The sequence below is a fragment of the Acromyrmex echinatior genome, chromosome 3, assembly GCF_024713525.1.
Source record: "Acromyrmex echinatior isolate Ae372 chromosome 3, ASM2471352v2, whole genome shotgun sequence".
Lineage (NCBI taxonomy): Eukaryota > Metazoa > Arthropoda > Insecta > Hymenoptera > Formicidae > Acromyrmex > Acromyrmex echinatior.
The window spans coordinates 15,190,128-15,201,750 of record NC_141854.1 but is presented as its reverse complement, the minus strand read 5'-3'; positions in this window follow the sequence as shown (position 1 = coordinate 15,201,750).

The window sequence follows — 11,623 nt, the reverse complement described above, 5'->3', positions numbered from 1 at the left end:
TCGTATATTCTTAATTAAACATTGCTGGAAGGTTTCGCATTACATAAGCGGGTCTGCGTTTTGAAATAAAAGGAAAATAACAGAAACATTTTTTTCCTCCCTTAAATATTAATTTAGAAATGTGCCCGCCATTCTCTGCGTTGCCATTACAACGCGTCCGACATCTTAATAAAGACAAATCGAGATTCGTAGAAGGAGCGCTCATAACGAAATTTTATTCTGAAGGATCGATCTTTCTTAAGGGGAGCATCGACGATGTAAACGAGGTATGACGCGAGAGAAATGAGCACTCTGAAATCAGAGTTTGTGGGAAAGAGAGTCACGGAAGCGATCAATTTTATTTTTCTTGGATACATACAATGTCGTCCGTAAATTTAACGCATCACGTCATTAACCTTAAGAAAAATACATGTGGGTGTAGAAAGATTTTTCAATTTTCTAATATTATTTACCTTTGAAGATATTTAAAGCTTTTAAAGGTTTTCAATTCAATTATTTATTAAATTAGATCTTACTTTAAACCAATTTGATTTATAAATATATTAAGTTTTATTATATATAATATTTTGTTTTTTTATACGTTAATATAAAATATTGATGATATATAACATTAAACTTTTATAATAATATATTAATATATAATCATTAAGAAAATGTGTTTTTACATTGATTGGAAAATTATTATGATAATATTAAGAGAAATGGAGTCAATTACAACGAAATGTACCGATAAATTTTCATGATATTCGTCTGTAAGCGCTTTACATTTTCACAGAATATGCTCTAATGATCAGAGGCGCTTGAAGCATAAAGTCCGAGATAGGCTTTGCGAGCAGTTTCTGATTGAATAGTAAACCGAGACTCATACGTTCGCATTAGCGTACAGAGAATAATCCCCCAGACGCAGCTGCCAACGTGTATATAGCCGTGCGTTCCCTTTCAGTCACTATCTGCGTAGCAATATTGCGAGCAGCCAATTACCGTGGGCCAACGGACGTCAATTATAACGACTCGCTTGCAACAGGCTAGCTAAGTCGAAATGCAAACACGACAGTGTAAACTGCAGACAGATCGAAGGCAAAGAAAATTTGGTTTTTGGCAATACGAATAATTTATTTTAAAATATTTTTCGAAAAAAAGTTATCCCGTAGCTTACAGAACTGGATATATATATATAAATCTACATTGTAATATTATCAAGTAGGAAGATTTAGCGCAGACTAAATAAAATATTTTTCTACTTATGTTATTTGTCGATTTAATGTCTTTTATTATTTTTTGAAAAATGTTTTAGTTAATAATAATATGTCGAAAGATGGAAGTAGGTACATTATAAACTTTTCTTAAGTTAACAGATCATATTTATTTTTTGACTGTAGTATATTGCAGAATTTCATTATCACATACGATTATCATGGTATACTATTACCCTATTATTTTTTATATAATTTTAAGTAAATTTTAAGTAAATTTTTACATATAACATATTTCAATAAAATATATAATTTGTTTTTTAATAAAAAAAGTCTTTGGCAAAATTAATAGACCTTTCTTAGGCTTTACATATAAAATATAGGGAAGAGTGAGGAACTATGAACAGCTAAGGGAAAAATTAAATAAAATTAATAATTATTTAATTCAATCAATAAATTATCAATTGAAAGTATTTAAAAGAAATTCCAATTATTTATAGTTTAAAACAACTACAGTAATTAACACTCTATACTATCAATACTATCATACACTATATTATCAATACAAATTATAATTCTAAACAAAAGTAAAATTTTTTGGCCGTTTGGAACTATCTGCTGTCACGTACAACAATGTCAAATGGTTTTGTTTTCTGTTACAAATTATTGATTTATATTAATAATATATGTATTGATTTATATTAATAATATATGTATTATATTAATAATATATGTATTATAGTTTAAAGTTGATTTTTTTTTTAACAAAAACGTTTATAATTGATAAATAATCGTCGGCTTTATTTAACTTTTCTTTTAGACATACGCAATAATCCCATTTTCTCTTATATCGAAATCATCGAAACCATGTGGTATTTTAAACAGTGCGTTTGTTCTATGGTTGTTATAATATGGCACACTAAGCGTATATATCGAACTATTACTGGATGCGAGAAATAATAGGTCAATAATAGGTCTATTCTAATATATTTCAATAATATCGGGTTTATCTTTAGTGTTCGCAATTTCCTTACTGTTCGTTACTATATAAAATCAACGCAAATGTTCATACACAGATGGTAGTAAGTAGGAACTATGTGTTAAATTAACACTAATAGCGTTTTCGAGTGCAGTGAGTTTGAACCTAACTCAGGTTGGTTAACCCAAAAGTAGCTGTATCCAATTAGAAACCAAAGTAGGATCTAGACATATGTGACGTCATTAATCCAATCTGGATTAGGTTCAACTCTTCACTGCACTTGAAAACGTTAGAAAATTGATATAACAACGTATAAAAGTAAGAATTAATATAAAATAATAAAATTAACATCTCTCAGAACCGAGAAACATCAAGATTTTAATTTTGTGTGACTATTATGTTTACATCGGGACTTTCAAGAAGCGTAACCATGAATGGCTGAGAATTTTTAGGTAGGGATTGATACTTTTTTTGAAATCCTTTAAATTTAAATTTAAAAACATTATATATAATATATATAATAAATAACGTAAAACTAAAGATAATGCAGAATATTAATATTTGTATATACTTATACGACTAAGTAAAAATATTTTTGTATACGGTTAGATTGGGGAAATGATACACCGTGGCGAAAATTAAGTGGCAAAGATGAAACAAATGATACAAAAGATTTTGTGAAATGTTACAGAATACAATGATTGCCTCTCGCTTGTAAAAGGAAAATTAAATGAAGATGATTTAAGCCATATTTTGGATAAAGAAATAGTGATAGTATTTATCGCAAAAGTACTTATCCTGAAGTGTTGCAGTTGGGAATAGAGGTGTGCAATAGAAACTGAATAAAATAAAGTATCAATGCGGAACTGATACTAGATAGAGAAATTTAAGAAAGAGACTCTACAAATAATGTAATGTTAATTTTATAACGTAATTTGAACATCTACAGTAAGTAGAACAGAACAAAAGATAATTTTTTTTAACGCGAATGTATAACGTATGTAAAAGATTATACATTAGTAATATATTATTAATATTTAACATTTTATATTAATATATATATATATATATATTTTTAAGTTAAGTTAATATAAATTGTTAATGTTAAATAATTTGAGTAAATATGTCAGTTTACCATTTAATTTTTGTTAAAGAGAAATCGATTATATAAATATACATTATGAAAGCTCGTACAGATGAAACGAGTCAAATTTTAATTTAGCTTTCAACCTGACTAAATTTGGGGCACCCATTATAAACGTTTGATATGCTACATGTTTGCTGAAATTATATTTGAAACGTGGTTTATGGAAGTCTTTTCCTATCGTGAAGCGCATGGATTTGCGGCATGTGAATTCAAGCGCAGCAAGCGTGTTTGCAAAAGGGAAAGCTTATATTCGCTTAATTTCAGCCGTATTTGCGTTAATAAAGTTTCGTTATTACGCTATTCCTGTTTATTCCGTTTTGAAGGGAGTCGAACGCATGCTCGAAGGATAATTCGTCTGGTAATTCCTCGAACGTGCTGCAGGCGATGCATTCCTAGTACGCATACGCATGCCAGCATTATTCCTAATATCCTACGCTGTCCTTTGACATAATATTTGAGGCCAGAATTATATTTCGCACAAATATTGCATGCATAATGATCTCGACAATTTTTGCGTCGAGTACAAAAATTTACGTTGAAAATTCTACACTTCTTAAATTGTGCTTTTTAATATTAAATGTGCTTTCTCTTTCTCTCTCTTTTTTGAACATAACATAAAACATTTTAAAAACTAATTAAACTGTCATTTGATAATCCATAATAATAGTAAGCCATTACTGAAGACATACTTTTTATAAATATAAAATTTTAGTTTGTGCAACAAAAATAAGATTTGATTATTAACAAAAAATATATTTATAGCATTTATTATGTAATATTATAATGGATGGATAAAATAACAGCTTAATAAAAACTAGATGTCAAATAATTGGTATTTTGATATAACAGTAATTATAAATTAAAAAAAGAATTTTTTTCTTTACTATTATTGCGATGCGATTAAATAGAAATGATATAATGTTATTTGAAATTGGAACATTCCTGGATGAAATGGGACTCCGGAATTCGGGTGCGGAAACGAGTTTCACTTAAAAGGATTTGCCTCCTTGTATCACTGAAGAAGTGTATCACTGCGACTGTTTCACGGGGTTACCTTAAATCGAAGACATCTTTTTCTGTTGGTGCTCTGACGTGGACGTTGGAATCTCAATAATTTCTCTTTAGACTACGACGTCGTGACTGGTCGTCGCTGCACGTCTTTGAGCTTGGGTTCTTAGGTCCGCGGTCGCGTACCGTTGCGAAGGAAAGCTACTTCGTCCTCAGAGTAAACAACCAGTCGCAATTTTCTGTCATTCCTTAAAAGGTGTTGGAAAAAAGACTTATAAGAAAAAACGGATGGTCTTTGTCGCCAAGAAATTCATAGTCAAAGTAGTAAAATGTCGGTCTGTCATTTAACAAGAAGTATCATTCTCTTGTGTAAAGACTTTTTTCATACTTTCTGTTGAACATAGAAAAAAATCAATCTTATTGATTCATCTCATTTTATAGAAAACATTTTTAAATAACTTATATCCATATGATTAATGCATACATATTTACATTTATTAATAGATGTTACCTCTTTTGGAAGAAAGTAATTCTAATATATTCTCTTTTATTACCTTCTTGAACACATTAAACCAAAATAAATTAAGATAACACTATTATGATTAAATAAAGTGATTATAGTATTTAATTTATTAAATATACAGTACATAATTTATATTTATTCATACTTATTTTTTATTTTATTAGCAAACAGATTACTAAGATAAGAAAATTAGATTATGTATTAGAATTTTTTTTCAGATCGATATTTTATTAGTAATCCTTATTACTTTTTTTATCTTTCTTTTATCGCAGATTCGCTATCGAATGAAGAATTGCCAATTAGATTATAGAGACAATCGTGATCGGTGACTTTAATCCATTAATCTCTCCTAGTCCAACTTTCATTAAATTTTCCGTGTCAGCCCGCAATAGTAATTAGTGATAATTACGTGCAGACTCATGGCATTGATCAACACTTAATTAAGTTGAGAAACTTCGCGCAAGGGCTTTGCGAGAATTGAGCCGTGAAAATGGAAGCTTTTAACGTCTCCTTAAAACCCGTGTGGGACATCCTCGACCAAGCCGTCTAAATCCAGCCCTGCGTTCGCTCCATAATCTTTCACTACTAAGATGTGAAGAAGAGGGTCCAATATCGCGATAGTAACAAGGTGCTAGGTCGATTCTCGCCCTCATCTTAAGCTTATCGCTCGTTATCCCTACAACTGCCGGCATTTTGCATAATAAAACCCTACGTATGCCGAACTGCTGCAGTAATTTCGGTGACCCGAATTATGAGGAACAATGAGATTGCTTCAATTATTCATCGGCAGCATCATTCATCTCTATCTACGTTTTTTGATCCCTATCATATATTCATCCTTTTAAGTTATGGAAGAATGCGCTATCTATATAATGTACAGGAAATATAAATTTTTTATCCCGTTAAATAAAACGCTGTTCGAAATCGAGTTGAATATTGTTCGAGGTAATTCTCTTCTGGCTTTTAAGCATTTTATTCTATAAAAGTGTCGGTATATTTTTGATCAGTTGCAAACGTATCTACTAAATTATCAAATGAATCACTTAGGATTATAAGATCACAAAATAATATATAACTATAGTTAAATAATTTTTGAAATAAAAATCAATATTTATTTCAAATAAATCAATGCTTAAAACAAGGATGTAATAACAATAGTAACAATAATAATAATAATAAAAAAAATAATAATAACACTGCTCGACAAAGAAACATCAGAACGAGACTATTTTCCATAGTTTCTTGAACGTTAAATATAAATCCGATTTTCGAATTGCTCCACATATCATAATTTTAAGAAATTTTCAATTAAAGCAAAAAGGAACTATTTTACATAATTTGTTACATTATAACTATGATATGTAACATACACTGGAAAAGTTTTATTATAATTATTTAATTTATTTTTGTTGTTATATAAAAAAATTTTGTATTTCATGCAAAAGATTTCGTGTAAAATTATTTATTCTCCTAATAAATCAATTCTGCATTTTGTACAATATTTTTTCTTTCCTGTTTTATCGTTATGAAGAAAATAAAAATGTAACACTCTGATATGCCAACTTAAATTTGAAGTGAAGCAAATAAAGCAGATTCAAAACTTACTAGGTTGGCGATGTATGCGGCGTGAATAGCGTCTGTGCATTTCAATAATAGCTACATACAGACTGCAAGTCTAAAGCAGTTCATTCGCTTTTGCTGTATATGCGAATGGCGGATATCAACGATACGAGTCTCTTCCTTGAGATCATCCGAGCGAGATGAGCACTCTCAGTTATTACAAGTAGAACAATGATCTGAGCTGAGTACGACGCGGCATACTTAATGGCTCGGGCTGCGAGATGCAGCAAGGGAAGAAAGGACGGAAGATTCGTCTCCTTTTGCCATTTGCGATAAGCAGCTACGTTTGAATCTGTAACATTTAGTTGAAGACGTTCGCCTGTGAAAGAATTTAAGCGTTAATCGTGAATAAAACCGGTGATAATAGCTCTTGTCCGTGATATTAATCTTTAACAGGTTCGAAAATATATTTTCTAGAAATAAGTATATTAATGTAATTCGTAATATACAACGTAATATGTAAAGATAAGTTCAATAGAAATTGAAGATGTAAAATGTCAAAATAATTTATCATATAATAAAATTTATTAATACAATAGTGATAATAAAAATTTTTATAGCGGCTATATAGTCTTTTTCAGCAGTGATATAATGAAAATACGACATAATAAATTGGAACGATAAAATGTAATCAAATGAAAGTTTAATGAGAATTATTATTATTACTTAACTATGATGTTTTATTGTATTTTATTATGTTTTTGTATTTTCACTATGTTATATATACTCTTTATGAATACTATCAATGCTGAAGAAGACTTTTAAAACATACAGAATTCTTATAATTATTATTAATAAATTTTGTTATATTAATAAATTATTTTTGACATTTTGACATCTTAAGTTTGCTCCTTGTCAACATTATTTTTATATATCGCATACTTTTTAGATAATTAATTAGAATATTTTCTTGGAAAAAAAACTTTGCACTGTACAGACGTTTTCAAGAAAGAATAACTCAAGTAAAAAATAATGTGTTTGCTTACTTGCACATTCAGAAAGTTTATATCCTGTTATCTGTTCTTGAGTGCGAAGCCATGCTTTGTAAATTATGGAAGCTTTGGAATGTTCAACGTATGTGTACAAAAAAATCATACGGTCTTTTTGTAAAATCGTAGAAAGAGGAAAGATACAAGCGTTGAAAGAAACTTTTTGGTTTTTCTAAGCTTGAGTTATCTCTGTCCATTCTTGGCAGGGTATTTCCGTTATTACTATACTTCCTTTTTCCGCCAACCTTTTTAATGCATTGAACGGACAACTGAGACTCTTAAATTGCTTCGTTAAATCGGTGAAGGCGCCGTCATGGTTTCTCTTCATATTCCACGAACATCTCTTTCTTATTTTGTCTTTCCTTTTCTCTCTCTGCAGTCGTCGTCAACGGCATCGTCCTCGTCGAAAAAGCATCCGAATAAAGAAAAGCATGAATAATGTAATTCGTATAATATCAGACGGATAGGAAGGCTTGACATAACCAGATATAACACGAGGGTGCATCCTTCGTGGGTTAATAAACGGGAAGAAGACTTCGCAGCAGACATTCAGCATTTTCTCGCTCGGTTGGATTCACGCCAGATGATGACGCTTTTCCTTTTTTTCCTCGCATTATACTCGCGATTTTATTGCTGCGAACTGAGCGACTTTTAATATTAGCACTTTTTGTAATTCTAAAATAATCACAAGTGGCAGAGATGTAATTTGTAATTGCTGATTTTGTATAAAGAGTTATTATATTTTAATCAATATTAATTAATGTCAATAATAATTAATACATATTTTCCTCTATTTATAACAATTAAAACAATAAAATAATTAAATATATAATTAGTCTTTGTTCAGCAAATTATTTTTTATAAAATGTTTTTTAAAAAATTTCTTAGGATAATTTAAGGATTAAATCTAAATAATTTAAGTGATTAAATAAATTTTTTAAATAAAAAGATTTTAAAATTTAAATTCTAATTTTTAAAGTGTAATATATATCTTTCATAATAGCTATTAAATCACAAAAATTAATTTTTGCATAACTTAAATATTTGAATTTTTAATTTTGCATATTTTCGAAAATATATCTTTTGTTAAGTATTAAAATTTTTTTACAATTCTTCTATTTTTATTCTAACAAATAAATTTTTTTCAATTTAATTGTATTGAACACCTGTACATTCTTTTCAATATTTAAAAAAATGTGATCAATCGGAGCATTGATCAGTCGCGAGTTTTGCGTTATAGCTAGGATGATTTTAACGTCGGCGATAGCAATTGATGTTCAGATATACAGTCGACATTAATCCTACCACAAAAGGCTATGACTGCGTCAGCGACTATCGCGTGTAATCTGCGATTCTCAGCGCATGGCGCCCTTGTCATCGTCGTTGTCGTCGTCGTCGTCGTCGTCGTCGTCGTCGTCGTCGTTCTCGTCTTGTCAAGTGTGTACCGTAGCAGAGAATAGTGCCGACCTACTCTTCGTGTTCTTCACTGAAAACGGGAGGAACTGCTTGCATCCAATATCGTTCGAATCTCTTCTATGCGACGCGATTTGCTTTTCATGGCGAAAGCGATAAATATTATATTATGAGCACATTAATTGCGCATAATTGAAACAAAATATCTATACTTTAATTTCTGATTAGATTTACACGTAATAATTGCAGAAGAATACGTTGTTAGTAATTATATGTTTAATATAAAAATGTTTACTATTTATATTTTTACACAACAAAAAAGAATTTAATTTAACGTAATATTTTTTAATTATGTATAAAGAATATTATAAAAATATTTATATATAGGATTTATAAATTATATTATAACTTATAAAAATTTTTGTGATATTCATTCTTGAAATTATTAAATGAGTGTATCTGTTTACTTCAATATTTTTACAGAGTTCATGTTTAAAAAAAAACTGCTAAATTCAGTATATACTCTTATCATTGTAATGAAATGAGTTCGTGTATCGTTACTACTCTACGACATCGGATTACGATGTACATTCGTGTCGTACCATTATTCTGTCATAGTATTGCAATGCGGAAATCCTCTTTTCCTGTTAGACCGTGCGATCGATCGATACCCGATGATCGCAAGCGCAGGTTCGACGTACGAGCAAGATTACGCTAAACCACGGGGTGTTATGAACCACGTAAGACGACTCGCGCGCAATTCGGGACAATTTCGGGTTTAGTGGTTTCTGCTATTTGCACGGGAAATTGCGCCTGCTGATGTCACATCCGTTAACCCTCCTCTCCGCGGAGCGCCCAATTGTTCGGCTCGCAGCCGCGGGTCGATCGTGGATATAGCGTGCAACTATGGTGTGCTTGCGACTTAAGCTGGGGAACTGTGGCGGGTAACCGGGAACAGGACGGGGAGGGGGGGGGGAAGAGAGGAGGGAAGAAATCTGTTTCCTATCTCTCTCAAATACTCCCGTGAGGTCAGGCACTTGACATCATTTCGCGTTGACGGCTCCTTATCTGAAGAATGAGTACTCTTGTTTTTCTATTTTTGAGATTCTTTCTATGTGGATCTGTTCAAATGTTTTCTGATCAGTCCGTAATTTTATCGGGTCCTCTTTTTTTTTCCTTGCTCTTTTTCTTCCTATGTTGTTAGAAAATATCGCGTTATAATATACGTAGGAAAAAATTTGCTGCAACTTTATCAAGTGTCTACATAAGAGAAAAATGATATTAAGAGGAAATGATGTTTTTTGCTAGAAAACTCATCCGACAAATTTTTTCATCCTTCATCAAATCTTTATATCTTCAGTTGACTACGTGTGCTTTAAGAGAAATAGACATATTAACGCATTTTCAACTTTATACAATATTTATTCTATAAATTTTACAAATCAAGATAAATAATCAAGATAAATCAAGATAAATAATAAATTGCAATAAAAGATTGCTTTATGCATAGGTTGAAAAGTTAAGAAACACATATTTAGTATACAATAATTACAATTACAATGACACATAATCGATATAATATAATTTTTTTCTTTTTATTCATCATTTCTTTCAACTGTTAAAGTTTCGCATTTCCATTTGTGAATAATGCTATTAAAATGGTACAAGAATCTGAAGGCAGATTGAAATAAAATTAAAGTCAATAATCGTAATAACAATAATCGTAATGAATTCAATTGATTTAAATTCTGCTGAATCTGAATCTAATTAGAAAATATATCGGACCTCACGTTATTTACATTCTTCATATTTTTCACAGTATTAGGCGTCGCGTCATGCGCGTCTGCAGAGAACATCAGAATAAATCCAATTCAATTAACTCGTCCACTTCGACGTCGCACGTACAGAGGTATCAGAGCGCTCTTTTCAAAAAGCCGCTTCCGTCTTCGTCCTCGCCTGCAACTGCCGGGCGCGCTTTGGCGACCAAGTACACGTCGTCACCAAATGGAATAATAAATCACTCTCTTAACGGCGAAATATCGCGCAGACGGTCGAGATTTTATGCAACCAGTCTGCAGAATGCATATACTCGGATGCATTAATAGCAATCTCGTTGCATTCATATCCAGCTGACTTAATGGGACGTACGAAGAGAGAGGAGAGAGATAGAAAGGGAATAAGAGCGAGAGAAAGAGCGGAGTATGAGAGAACTAAATACATAAGAGAAAGAGAGAAAGAGTATTTGTATATATGTATGTGGTTGGGTGCAATGACAGCGGATGAAGGGGTGCAAAGGGTAAAGGTACGAGACTGAGAGAGACGCAGAGAAAGACAAAGAGGACGCGAAGAGGACGAAAGGACAAGGACAGAGAGAGAATTCAATTCCACGGTCGATTATGCAGCCAGTCTGCCGGATTACTGCCGGTACGCGTTTCCGTTTTGCGCCGATGAAGGGATTACCTTGCGTGTATACTACATTCATGCGGGTGGACGTGAATGCACGTGAACGCAGAATATCGTGTAACTCGCGTGTCAACGATATATACCTACATAATAATTATTTTATATATATTTATGTACATATATATTATATATAAATTATAAATTATAAGAATAACAACAAACAACTAATAAAAATATTTATATATGTGTATATATATATATATTTATATTAAATATATAATATTTCAATTAAATTCTCTATCTAAATCTATTTAAAAGCTATATGTGTTTCGCGGATTATCTATATAT